The sequence below is a fragment of the Ranitomeya variabilis genome, chromosome 2, assembly GCF_051348905.1.
Source record: "Ranitomeya variabilis isolate aRanVar5 chromosome 2, aRanVar5.hap1, whole genome shotgun sequence".
Classification (NCBI taxonomy): domain Eukaryota; kingdom Metazoa; phylum Chordata; class Amphibia; order Anura; family Dendrobatidae; genus Ranitomeya; species Ranitomeya variabilis.
Window position 1 is genome coordinate 1101479854 of NC_135233.1, and position 15939 is coordinate 1101495792.

Here is a 15939-nt window from a genome sequence, read left to right on the forward strand (position 1 = left end):
ATACCCTGTATACATGTATCGCCTGCTACAGGAGACATTAGGGCCTTTTCAAGGACTGCCGAAATTGAGCGGGGGCGCCGTGTCAACTATTTAGGGGGCCAACCTGTGCAAGCTTTGTAGGACCGACCAGGGTCTGTTCCCATCACACTGGTCCTCCCCAGAGGTCCCTAATGTCTAATATCGGCTGAGGTACAGAACAGCGGTTCAGATATGTCCATAGTATCATTAATAGGTATTTTTTAGGACCTTTTTTCAATTTTTGTTATTTACCACCAGAACATTCGTAAGTTCACTGGACCACCAGGAATATCATTATTTCATACACTGGACCACCAGGAATATCATTATTACATACACTGGACCACCAGGAATATCATTATTACATACACTGGACCACCAGGAATATCATTATAACATACACTGGACCACCAGGAATATCATTATTACATACACTGGACCACCAGGAATATCATTATAACGGACACTGGACCACCAGGAATATCATTATTACATACACTGGACCACCAGGAATATCATTATTACATACACTGGACCACCAGGAATATCATTATTACATACACTGGACCACCAGGAATATCATTATTACATACACTGGACCACCAGGAATATCATTATTACATACACTGGACCACCAGGAATATCATTATAATGTACACTGGACCACCAGGAATATCATTATTACATACACTGGACCACCAGGAATATCATTATAACGGACACTGGACCACCAGGAATATCATTATTACATACACTGGACCACCAGGAATATCATTATTACATACACTGGACCACCAGGAATATCATTATTATGTACACTGGACCACCAGGAATATCATTATAACGGACACTGGACCACCAGGAATATCATTATTACATACACTGGACCACCAGGAATATTATTATTAGGTGCACTGGACCACCAGGAGTATTATTATTAGGTACACTGGATGTTGTGAAATTGGATTTTGGGCTCCCCCGGTGGCCACTGGTGGAATTGAACTTGTGTGCATCATCCCCTCTGTTCACCTGTTCCCATCAGGATGTGGGAGTCGCTATTTAACCTTGCTCCTCTGTCACTTCCATGCCGGTCAACATTGTAATCAGAAGCCTTTCTGTGCATGTTCCTGCTACCAGACAACTTCCAGCTAAGTCGGACTTTTGTCCTTGTTTGTTTTTTGCATTTTGTTCAGTTCACAGCTGCAGTTTCGTTTCTGTGTCTGGAAAGCTCTTGTGATCTGAAATTGCCACTCTGGTGTTATGAGTTAATACTAGAGTCTTAAAGTAATTTCAGGATGGTGTATTGATAGGGTTTTCAGCTGACCATGAAAGTGCCCTTTCTGTCTTCCTGCTATCTAGTAAGCGGACCTCGATTTTGCTAAACCTATTTTCATACTACGTTTGTCATTTTCATCTTAAATCACCGCCAATATATGTGGGGGCCTCTGTCTGCCTTTCGGGGAAATTTCTCTAGAGGTGAGCCAGGACTATATTTTCCTCTGCCAGGATTAGTTAGTCCTCCGGCCGGCGCTGGGCGTCTAGGGATAAAACGCAGGCTACGCTACCCGGCTACTGTTAGTTGTGCGGCAGGTTTAGTTCATGGTCAGTTTAAGTTTCCATCCTTCCAAGAGCTAGTTCTCATATATGCTGGGCTATGTTCTCTTGCCATTGAGAACCATAACAACTGGGCCACCAGGAGTATTATTATTAGGTACACTGGACCACCAGGAGTATTATTATTAGGTACACTGGACCACCAGGAATATTATTATTAGGTACACTGGACCACCAGGAGTATTATTATTAGGTACACTGGACCACCAGGAGTATTATTATTAGGTACACTGGACCACCAGGAGTATTATTATTAGGTACACTGGACCACCAGGAGTAGTATTATTAGGTACACTGGACCACCAGGAGTGTTATTATTAGGTACACTGGACCACCAGGAGTATTATTATTAGATACACTGGACCACCAGGAGTATTATTAGGTACACTGGACCACCAGGAGTATTATTATTAGGTACACTGGACCACCAGGAGTATTATTATTAGGTACACTGGACCACCAGGAGTATTATTATTACATACACTGGACCACCAGGAGTATTATTATTAGGTACACTGGACCACCAGGAGTATTATTATTAGGTACACTGGACCACCAGGAGTATTATTATTAGGTACACTGGACCACCAGGAGTATTATTATTAGGTACACTGGACCACCAGGAGTATTATTATTAGGTACACTGGGCCACCAGGAGTATTATTATTAGGTACACTGGACCACCAGGAGTATTATTATTAGGTACACTGGACCACCAGGAATATTATTATTAGGTACACTGGACCACCAGGAGTATTATTATTAGGTACACTGGACCACCAGGAGTATTATTATTAGGTACACTGGACCACCAGGAGTATTATTATTAGGTACACTGGACCACCAGGAGTAGTATTATTAGGTACACTGGACCACCAGGAGTGTTATTATTAGGTACACTGGACCACCAGGAGTATTATTATTAGATACACTGGACCACCAGGAGTATTATTAGGTACACTGGACCACCAGGAGTATTATTATTAGGTACACTGGACCACCAGGAGTATTATTATTAGGTACACTGGACCACCAGGAGTATTATTATTACATACACTGGACCACCAGGAGTATTATTATTAGGTACACTGGACCACCAGGAGTATTATTATTAGGTACACTGGACCACCAGGAGTATTATTATTAGGTACACTGGACCACCAGGAGTATTATTATTAGGTACACTGGACCACCAGGAGTATTATTATTAGGTACACTGGACCACCAGGAATATCATTATTACATACACTGGACCACCAGGAGTATTATTATTAGGTACACTGGGCCACCAGGAGTAGTATTATTAGGTACACTGGACCACCAGGAGTATTATTATTAGGTACACTGGGCCACCAGGAGTATTATTATTAGGTACACTGGGCCACCAGGAGTATTATTATTAGGTACACTGGACCACCAGGAGTATTATTAGGTACACTGGACCACCAGGAGTATTATTATTAGGTACACTGGACCACCAGGAGTATTATTATTAGGTACACTGGACCACCAGGAGTATTATTATTAGGTACACTGGGCCACCAGGAGTATTATTATTAGGTACACTGGACCACCAGGAGTATTATTAGGTACACTGGACCACCAGGAGTATTATTATTAGGTACACTGAACCACCAGGAGTATTATTAGGTACACTGGACCACCAGGAGTATTATTAGGTACACTGGACCACCAGGAGTATTATTAGGTACACTGGACCACCAGGAGTATTATTATTAGGTACACTGGACCACCAGGAGTATTATTAGGTACACTGGACCACCAGGAGTATTATTAGGTACACTGGACCACCAGGAGTATTATTATTAGGCACACTGGACCACCAGGAGTATTATTATTAGGCACACTGGACCACCAGGAGTATTATTATTAGGTACACTGGACCACCAGGAGTATTATTATTAGGCACACTGGACCACCAGGAGTATTATTATTAGGTACACTGGACCACCAGGAGTATTATTAGGTACACTGGACCACCAGGAGTATTATTAGGTACACTGGACCACCAGGAGTATTATTAGGTACACTGGACCACCAGGAGTATTATTAGGTACACTGGACCACCAGGAGTATTATTATTATTAGGTACACTGGGCCACCAGGTGTATTATTATTAGGTACACTTGGCCACCAGGAGTATTATTATTAGGTACACTGGACCACCAGGAGTATTATTAGGCACACTGGACCACCAGGAGTATTATTAGGTATACTGGACCACCAGGGGTATTATTATTAGGTACACTGGACCACCAGGAGTATTATTATTTGGTACACTGGACCACCAGGAGTATTATTATTAGGTACACTGGACCACCAGGAGTATTATTAGGTACACTGGGCCACCAGGAGTATTATTATTAGGTGCACTGGACCACCAGGAGTATTATTATTAGGTACACTGGACCACCAGGAGTATTATTAGGTACACTGGACCACCAGGAGTATTATTATTATGTACACTGGACCACCAGGAGTATTATTATTAGGTACACTGGACCACCAGGAGTATTATTATTATTAGGTACACTGGGCCACCAGGAGTATTATTATTAGGTACACTGGACCACCAGGAGTATTATTAGGTACACTGGACCACCAGGAGTATTACTATTAGGTACACTGGACCACCAGGAGTATTATTATTAGGTACACTGGGCCACCAGGAGTATTATTATTAGGTACACTGGACCACCAGGAGTATTATTAGGTACACTGGACCACCAGGAGTATTATTATTAGGCACACTGGACCACCAGGAGTATTATTAGGTACACTGGACCACCAGGAGTATTATTATTACATACACTAGACCACCAGGAGTATTATTATTAGGTACACTGGGCCACCAGGAGTATTATTATTAGGTACACTGGACCACCAGGAGTATTATTATTAGGTACACTGGACCACCAGTATTATTATTAGGTACACTGGACCACCAGTATTATTATTAGGTACACTGGACCACCAGGAGTATTATTATTAGGTACACTGGACCACCAGGAGTATTATTATTAGGTACACTGGGCCACCAGGAGTATTATTATTAGGTACACTGGACCACCAGGAGTATTATTATTAGGTACACTGGACCACCAGGAGTATTATTAGGTACACTGGACCACCAGGAGTATTATTATTAGGTACACTGGACCACCAGGAGTATTATTGTTAGGTACACTGGGCCACCAGGAGTATTATTATTAGGTACACTGGACCACCAGGAGTATTATTATTAGGTACACTGGACCACCAGGAGTATTATTATTATTAGGTACACTGGGCCACCAGGTGTATTATTATTAGGTACACTGGGCCACCAGGAGTATTATTATTAGGTACACTGGACCACCAGGAGTATTATTAGGCACACTGGACCACCAGGAGTATTATTAGGTACACTGGACCACCAGGGGTATTATTATTAGGTACACTGGACCACCAGGAGTATTATTATTAGGTACACTGGGCCACCAGGAGTATTATTATTAGGTACACTGGACCACCAGGAGTATTATTATTAGGTACACTGGACCACCAGGAGTATTATTAGGTACACTGGACCACCAGGAGTATTATTATTAGGTACACTGGACCACCAGGAGTATTATTGTTAGGTACACTGGGCCACCAGGAGTATTATTATTAGGTACACTGGACCACCAGGAGTATTATTAGGTACACTGGACCACCAGGAGTATTACTATTAGGTACACTGGACCACCAGGAGTATTATTATTAGGTACACTGGTCCACCAGGAGTATTATTATTAGGTACACTGGGCCACCAGGAGTATTATTATTAGGTACACTGGACCACCAGGAGTATTATTATTATTAGGTACACTGGGCCACCAGGAGTATTATTATTAGGTACACTGGGCCACCAGGAGTATTATTATTAGGTACACTGGACCACCAGGAGTATTATTATTAGGTACACTGGACCACCAGTATTATTATTAGGTACACTGGACCACCAGTATTATTATTAGGTACACTGGACCACCAGGAGTATTATTATTAGGTACACTGGACCACCAGGAGTATTATTATTAGGTACACTGGACCACCAGGAGTATTATTATTAGGTACACTGGACCACCAGGAGTATTACTATTAGGTACACTGGACCACCAGGAGTATTATTATTAGGTACACTGGTCCACCAGGAGTATTATTATTAGGTACACTGGGCCACCAGGAGTATTATTAGGTACACTGGACCACCAGGAGTATTATTATTACATACACTAGACCACCAGGAGTATTATTATTAGGTACACTGGGCCACCAGGAGTATTATTATTAGGTACACTGGACCACCAGTATTATTATTAGGTACACTGGACCACCAGGAGTATTATTATTAGGTACACTGGACCACCAGGAGTACTATTATTAGGTTCACTGGACCACAGGAGTATTATTATTAGGTACACTGGGCCACCAGGAGTATTATTATTAGGTACACTGGACCACCAGGAGTATTATTAGGTGCACTGGACCACCAGGAGTATTATTATTAGGTACACTGGACCACCAGGAGTATTATTATTAGGTACACTGGACCACCAGGAGTATTATTATTAGGTACACTGGACCACCAGGAGTATTATTATTAGGTACACTGGACCACCAGGAGTATTACTATTAGGTACACTGGACCACCAGGAGTATTATTATTAGGTACACTGGTCCACCAGGAGTATTATTATTAGGTACACTGGGCCACCAGGAGTATTATTAGGTACACTGGACCACCAGGAGTATTATTATTACATACACTAGACCACCAGGAGTATTATTATTAGGTACACTGGGCCACCAGGAGTATTATTATTAGGTACACTGGACCACCAGGAGTATTATTATTAGGTACACTGGACCACCAGTATTATTATTAGGTACACTGGACCACCAGTATTATTATTAGGTACACTGGACCACCAGGAGTATTATTATTAGGTACACTGGACCACCAGGAGTATTATTATTAGGTACACTGGGCCACCAGGAGTATTATTATTAGGTACACTGGACCACCAGGAGTATTATTATTAGGTACACTGGACCACCAGGAGTATTATTAGGTACACTGGACCACCAGGAGTATTATTATTAGGTACACTGGACCACCAGGAGTATTATTGTTAGGTACACTGGGCCACCAGGAGTATTATTATTAGGTACACTGGACCACCAGGAGTATTATTATTAGGTACACTGGACCACCAGGAGTATTATTATTATTAGGTACACTGGGCCACCAGGTGTATTATTATTAGGTACACTGGGCCACCAGGAGTATTATTATTAGGTACACTGGACCACCAGGAGTATTATTAGGCACACTGGACCACCAGGAGTATTATTAGGTACACTGGACCACCAGGGGTATTATTATTAGGTACACTGGACCACCAGGAGTATTATTATTAGGTACACTGGGCCACCAGGAGTATTATTATTAGGTACACTGGACCACCAGGAGTATTATTATTAGGTACACTGGACCACCAGGAGTATTATTAGGTACACTGGACCACCAGGAGTATTATTATTAGGTACACTGGACCACCAGGAGTATTATTGTTAGGTACACTGGACCACCAGTATTATTATTAGGTACACTGGACCACCAGGAGTATTATTATTAGGTACACTGGACCACCAGGAGTATTATTATTAGGTACACTGGGCCACCAGGAGTATTATTATTAGGTACACTGGACCACCAGGAGTATTATTATTAGGTACACTGGACCACCAGGAGTATTATTAGGTACACTGGACCACCAGGAGTATTATTATTAGGTACACTGGACCACCAGGAGTATTATTGTTAGGTACACTGGGCCACCAGGAGTATTATTATTAGGTACACTGGACCACCAGGAGTATTATTAGGTACACTGGACCACCAGGAGTATTACTATTAGGTACACTGGACCACCAGGAGTATTATTATTAGGTACACTGGTCCACCAGGAGTATTATTATTAGGTACACTGGGCCACCAGGAGTATTATTATTAGGTACACTGGACCACCAGGAGTATTATTATTATTAGGTACACTGGGCCACCAGGAGTATTATTATTAGGTACACTGGGCCACCAGGAGTATTATTATTAGGTACACTGGACCACCAGGAGTATTATTATTAGGTACACTGGACCACCAGTATTATTATTAGGTACACTGGACCACCAGTATTATTATTAGGTACACTGGACCACCAGGAGTATTATTATTAGGTACACTGGACCACCAGGAGTATTATTATTAGGTACACTGGACCACCAGGAGTATTATTATTAGGTACACTGGACCACCAGGAGTATTACTATTAGGTACACTGGACCACCAGGAGTATTATTATTAGGTACACTGGTCCACCAGGAGTATTATTATTAGGTACACTGGGCCACCAGGAGTATTATTAGGTACACTGGACCACCAGGAGTATTATTATTACATACACTAGACCACCAGGAGTATTATTATTAGGTACACTGGGCCACCAGGAGTATTATTATTAGGTACACTGGACCACCAGGAGTATTATTATTAGGTACACTGGACCACCAGGAGTATTATTATTAGGTACACTGGTCCACCAGGAGTATTATTATTAGGTACACTGGGCCACCAGGAGTATTATTATTAGGTACACTGGACCACCAGGAGTATTATTATTATTAGGTACACTGGGCCACCAGGAGTATTATTATTAGGTACACTGGGCCACCAGGAGTATTATTACTAGGTACACTGGTCCACCAGGAGTATTATTATTAGGTACACTGGGCCACCAGGAGTATTATTATTAGGTACACTGGACCACCAGGAGTATTATTATTATTAGGTACACTGGGCCACCAGGAGTATTATTATTAGGTACACTGGGCCACCAGGAGTATTATTATTAGGTACACTGGACCACCAGGAGTATTATTATTAGGTACACTGGACCACCAGTATTATTATTAGGTACACTGGACCACCAGTATTATTATTAGGTACACTGGACCACCAGGAGTATTATTATTAGGTACACTGGACCACCAGGAGTATTATTATTAGGTACACTGGACCACCAGGAGTATTATTATTAGGTACACTGGACCACCAGGAGTATTACTATTAGGTACACTGGACCACCAGGAGTATTATTATTAGGTACACTGGTCCACCAGGAGTATTATTATTAGGTACACTGGGCCACCAGGAGTATTATTAGGTACACTGGACCACCAGGAGTATTATTATTACATACACTAGACCACCAGGAGTATTATTATTAGGTACACTGGGCCACCAGGAGTATTATTATTAGGTACACTGGACCACCAGGAGTATTATTATTAGGTACACTGGACCACCAGTATTATTATTAGGTACACTGGACCACCAGTATTATTATTAGGTACACTGGACCACCAGGAGTATTATTATTAGGTACACTGGACCACCAGGAGTATTATTATTAGGTACACTGGGCCACCAGGAGTATTATTATTAGGTACACTGGACCACCAGGAGTATTATTATTAGGTACACTGGACCACCAGGAGTATTATTAGGTACACTGGACCACCAGGAGTATTACTATTAGGTACACTGGACCACCAGGAGTATTATTATTAGGTACACTGGACCACCAGGAGTATTATTAGGTACACTGGACCACCAGGAGTATTACTATTAGGTACACTGGACCACCAGGAGTATTATTATTAGGTACACTGGTCCACCAGGAGTATTATTATTAGGTACACTGGGCCACCAGGAGTATTATTATTAGGTACACTGGACCACCAGGAGTATTATTATTAGGTACACTGGACCACCAGGAGTATTATTATTAGGTACACTGGACCACCAGGAGTATTATTAGGTACACTGGACCACCAGGAGTATTACTATTAGGTACACTGGACCACCAGGAGTATTATTATTAGGTACACTGGTCCACCAGGAGTATTATTATTAGGTACACTGGGCCACCAGGAGTATTATTATTAGGTACACTGGACCACCAGGAGTATTATTATTATTAGGTACACTGGGCCACCAGGAGTATTATTATTAGGTACACTGGGCCACCAGGAGTATTATTATTAGGTACACTGGACCACCAGGAGTATTATTATTAGGTACACTGGACCACCAGTATTATTATTAGGTACACTGGACCACCAGTATTATTATTAGGTACACTGGACCACCAGGAGTATTATTATTAGGTACACTGGACCACCAGGAGTATTATTATTAGGTACACTGGACCACCAGGAGTATTATTATTAGGTACACTGGACCACCAGGAGTATTACTATTAGGTACACTGGACCACCAGGAGTATTATTATTAGGTACACTGGTCCACCAGGAGTATTATTATTAGGTACACTGGGCCACCAGGAGTATTATTAGGTACACTGGACCACCAGGAGTATTATTATTACATACACTAGACCACCAGGAGTATTATTATTAGGTACACTGGGCCACCAGGAGTATTATTATTAGGTACACTGGACCACCAGGAGTATTATTATTAGGTACACTGGACCACCAGGAGTATTATTATTAGGTACACTGGTCCACCAGGAGTATTATTATTAGGTACACTGGGCCACCAGGAGTATTATTATTAGGTACACTGGACCACCAGGAGTATTATTATTATTAGGTACACTGGGCCACCAGGAGTATTATTATTAGGTACACTGGGCCACCAGGAGTATTATTATTAGGTACACTGGTCCACCAGGAGTATTATTATTAGGTACACTGGGCCACCAGGAGTATTATTATTATTAGGTACACTGGGCCACCAGGAGTATTATTATTAGGTACACTGGACCACCAGGAGTATTATTATTATTAGGTACACTGGGCCACCAGGAGTATTATTATTAGGTACACTGGGCCACCAGGAGTATTATTATTAGGTACACTGGACCACCAGGAGTATTATTATTAGGTACACTGGACCACCAGTATTATTATTAGGTACACTGGACCACCAGTATTATTATTAGGTACACTGGACCACCAGGAGTATTATTATTAGGTACACTGGACCACCAGGAGTATTATTATTAGGTACACTGGACCACCAGGAGTATTATTATTAGGTACACTGGACCACCAGGAGTATTACTATTAGGTACACTGGACCACCAGGAGTATTATTATTAGGTACACTGGTCCACCAGGAGTATTATTATTAGGTACACTGGGCCACCAGGAGTATTATTAGGTACACTGGACCACCAGGAGTATTATTATTACATACACTAGACCACCAGGAGTATTATTATTAGGTACACTGGGCCACCAGGAGTATTATTATTAGGTACACTGGACCACCAGGAGTATTATTATTAGGTACACTGGACCACCAGGAGTATTATTATTAGGTACACTGGTCCACCAGGAGTATTATTATTAGGTACACTGGGCCACCAGGAGTATTATTATTAGGTACACTGGACCACCAGGAGTATTATTATTATTAGGTACACTGGGCCACCAGGAGTATTATTATTAGGTACACTGGGCCACCAGGAGTATTATTATTAGGTACACTGGTCCACCAGGAGTATTATTATTAGGTACACTGGGCCACCAGGAGTATTATTATTATTAGGTACACTGGTCCACCAGGAGTATTATTATTAGGTACACTGGACCACCAGGAGTATTATTATTATTAGGTACACTGGGCCACCAGGAGTATTATTATTAGGTACACTGGGCCACCAGGAGTATTATTATTAGGTACACTGGACCACCAGGAGTATTATTATTAGGTACACTGGACCACCAGTATTATTATTAGGTACACTGGACCACCAGTATTATTATTAGGTACACTGGACCACCAGGAGTATTATTATTAGGTACACTGGACCACCAGGAGTATTATTATTAGGTACACTGGACCACCAGGAGTATTATTATTAGGTACACTGGACCACCAGGAGTATTACTATTAGGTACACTGGACCACCAGGAGTATTATTATTAGGTACACTGGTCCACCAGGAGTATTATTATTAGGTACACTGGGCCACCAGGAGTATTATTAGGTACACTGGACCACCAGGAGTATTATTATTACATACACTAGACCACCAGGAGTATTATTATTAGGTACACTGGGCCACCAGGAGTATTATTATTAGGTACACTGGACCACCAGGAGTATTATTATTAGGTACACTGGACCACCAGTATTATTATTAGGTACACTGGACCACCAGTATTATTATTAGGTACACTGGACCACCAGGAGTATTATTATTAGGTACACTGGACCACCAGGAGTATTATTATTAGGTACACTGGGCCACCAGGAGTATTATTATTAGGTACACTGGACCACCAGGAGTATTATTATTAGGTACACTGGACCACCAGGAGTATTATTAGGTACACTGGACCACCAGGAGTATTATTATTAGGTACACTGGACCACCAGGAGTATTATTGTTAGGTACACTGGGCCACCAGGAGTATTATTATTAGGTACACTGGACCACCAGGAGTATTATTATTAGGTACACTGGACCACCAGGAGTATTATTATTATTAGGTACACTGGGCCACCAGGTGTATTATTATTAGGTACACTGGGCCACCAGGAGTATTATTATTAGGTACACTGGACCACCAGGAGTATTATTAGGCACACTGGACCACCAGGAGTATTATTAGGTACACTGGACCACCAGGGGTATTATTATTAGGTACACTGGACCACCAGGAGTATTATTATTTGGTACACTGGACCACCAGGAGTATTATTATTAGGTACACTGGACCACCAGGAGTATTATTAGGTACACTGGGCCACCAGGAGTATTATTATTAGGTGCACTGGACCACCAGGAGTATTATTATTAGGTACACTGGACCACCAGGAGTATTATTAGGTACACTGGACCACCAGGAGTATTATTATTAGGTACACTGGACCACCAGGAGTATTATTATTAGGTACACTGGACCACCAGGAGTATTATTATTATTAGGTACACTGGGCCACCAGGAGTATTATTATTAGGTACACTGGACCACCAGGAGTATTATTAGGTACACTGGACCACCAGGAGTATTACTATTAGGTACACTGGACCACCAGGAGTATTATTATTAGGTACACTGGGCCACCAGGAGTATTATTATTAGGTACACTGGACCACCAGGAGTATTATTAGGTACACTGGACCACCAGGAGTATTACTATTAGGTACACTGGACCACCAGGAGTATTATTATTAGGTACACTGGTCCACCAGGAGTATTATTATTAGGTACACTGGGCCACCAGGAGTATTATTATTAGGTACACTGGACCACCAGGAGTATTATTATTATTAGGTACACTGGGCCACCAGGAGTATTATTATTAGGTACACTGGGCCACCAGGAGTATTATTATTAGGTACACTGGACCACCAGGAGTATTATTATTAGATACACTGGACCACCAGGAGTATTATTATTAGGTACACTGGACCACCAGGAGTATTATTAGGTACACTGGACCACCAGGAGTATTATTAGGTACACTGGACCACCAGGAGTATTATTATTAGGTACACTGGACCACCAGGAGTATTATTAGGTACACTGGGCCACCAGGAGTATTATTATTAGGTACACTGGACCACCAGGAGTATTATTAGGTACACTGGACCACCAGGAGTATTATTAGGTGCACTGGACCACCAGGAGTATTATTAGGTACACTGGACCACCAGTATTATTATTAGGTGCACTGGACCACCATGAGTATTATTATTAGGTACACTGGACCACCAGGAGTATTATTAGGTACACTGGACCACCAGGAGTATTATTATTAGGTACACTGGACCACCAGGAGTATTATTAGGTACACTGGACCACCAGGAGTATTATTAGGTACACTGGACCACCAGGAGTATTATTAGGTACACTGGACCACCAGGAGTATTATTATTATTAGGTACACTGGGCCACCAGGAGTATTATTAGGTACACTGGACCACCAGGAGTATTATTATTAGGTACACTGGACCACCAGGAGTACTATTATTAGGTTCACTGGACCACAGGAGTATTATTATTAGGTACACAGGACCACCAGGAGTATTATTATTAGGTACACTGGACCACCAGGAGTATTATTATTAGGTACACTGGGCCACAAGGAGTATTATTATTAGGTACTCTGGACCACCAGGAGTATTATTAGGTGCACTGGACCACCAGGAGTATTATTATTAGGTACACTGGACCACCAGGAGTATTATTATTAGGTACACTGGACCACCAGGAGTATTATTATTAGGTTCACTGGACCACAGGAGTATTATTATTAGGTGCACTGGACCACCAGGAGTATTATTATTAGGTACACTGGACCACCAGGAGTACTATTATTAGGTACACTGGACCACCAGGAGTACTATTATTAGGTTCACTGGACCACAGGAGTATTATTATTAGGTATACTGGACCACCAGGAGTATTATTATTAGGTACACTGGACCACCAGGAGTATTATTATTAGGTTCACTGGACCACCAGGAGTGTTATTAGGCACACTGGACCACCAGTATTATTATTAGGTATACTGGACCACCAGGAGTGTTATTATTAGGTACACTGGACCACCAGGAGTATTATTATTAGGTATACTGGACCACAAGGAGTGTTATTATTAGGTACACTGGACCACAAGGAGTATTATTATTAGGTACACTGGACCACCAGGAGTGTTATTATTAGGTACACTGGACCACCAGGAGTGTTATTATTAGGTACACTGGACCACCAGGAGTGTTATTATTAGGTACACTGGACCACCAGGAGTGTTATTATTAGGTACACTGGACCACCAGGAGTATTATTATTAGGTACACTGGACCACCAGGAGTATTATTATTAGGTACACTGGACCACCAGGAGTATTATTATTAGGTTCACTGGACCACAGGAGTATTATTATTAGGTGCACTGGACCACCAGGAGTATTATTATTAGGTACACTGGACCACCAGGAGTATTATTATTAGGTACACTGGACCACCAGGAGTACTATTATTAGGTTCACTGGACCACAGGAGTATTATTATTAGGTATACTGGACCACCAGGAGTATTATTATTAGGTACACTGGACCACCAGGAGTATTATTATTAGGTTCACTGGACCACCAGGAGTGTTATTAGGCACACTGGACCACCAGTATTATTATTAGGTACACTGGACCACCAGGAGTGTTATTATTAGGTACACTGGACCACCAGTATTATTATTAGGTATACTGGACCACCAGGAGTATTATTATTAGGTACACTGGACCACCAGGAGTATTATTATTAGGTTCACTGGACCACCAGGAGTGTTATTAGGCACACTGGACCACCAGTATTATTATTAGGTATACTGGACCACCAGGAGTGTTATTAGGCACACTGGACCACCAGGAGTAGTATTATTAGGTACACTGGACCACCAGGAGTATTATTATTAGGTACACTGGACCACCAGGAGTATTATTATTAGGTACACTGGACCACAAGGAGTGTTATTATTAGGTACACTGGGCCACCAGGAGTATTATTAGGTGCACTGGACCACCAGGAGTATTATTATTAGGTACACTGGACCACCAGGAGTGTTATTAGGCACACTGGACCACCAGTATTATTATTAGGCACACTGGACCACCAGGAGTGTTATTATTAGGCACACTGGACCACCAGTATTATTATTAGGTACACTGGACCACCAGGAGTATTATTATTAGGTACACTGGACCACCAGGAGTGTTATTAGGCACACTGGACCACCAGTATTATTATTAGGTATACTGGACCACCAGGAGTGTTATTAGGCACACTGGACCACCAGGAGTATTATTATTAGGTACACTGGACCACCAGGAGTATTATTATTAGGTACACTGGACCACAAGGAGTATTATTATTAGGTACACTGGACCACAAGGAGTATTATTATTAGGTACACTGGACCACAAGGAGTATTATTATTAGGTACACTGGACCACCAGGAGTGTTATTATTAGGTACACTGGACCACCAGGAGTATTATTATTAGGCACACTGGACCACCAGTATTATTATTAGGTACACTGGACCACCAGGAGTATTATTATTAGGTACACTGGACCACCAGGAGTATTATTATTAGGTACACTGGACCACCAGGAGTGTTATTAGGTACACTGGACCACCAGTATTATTATTAGG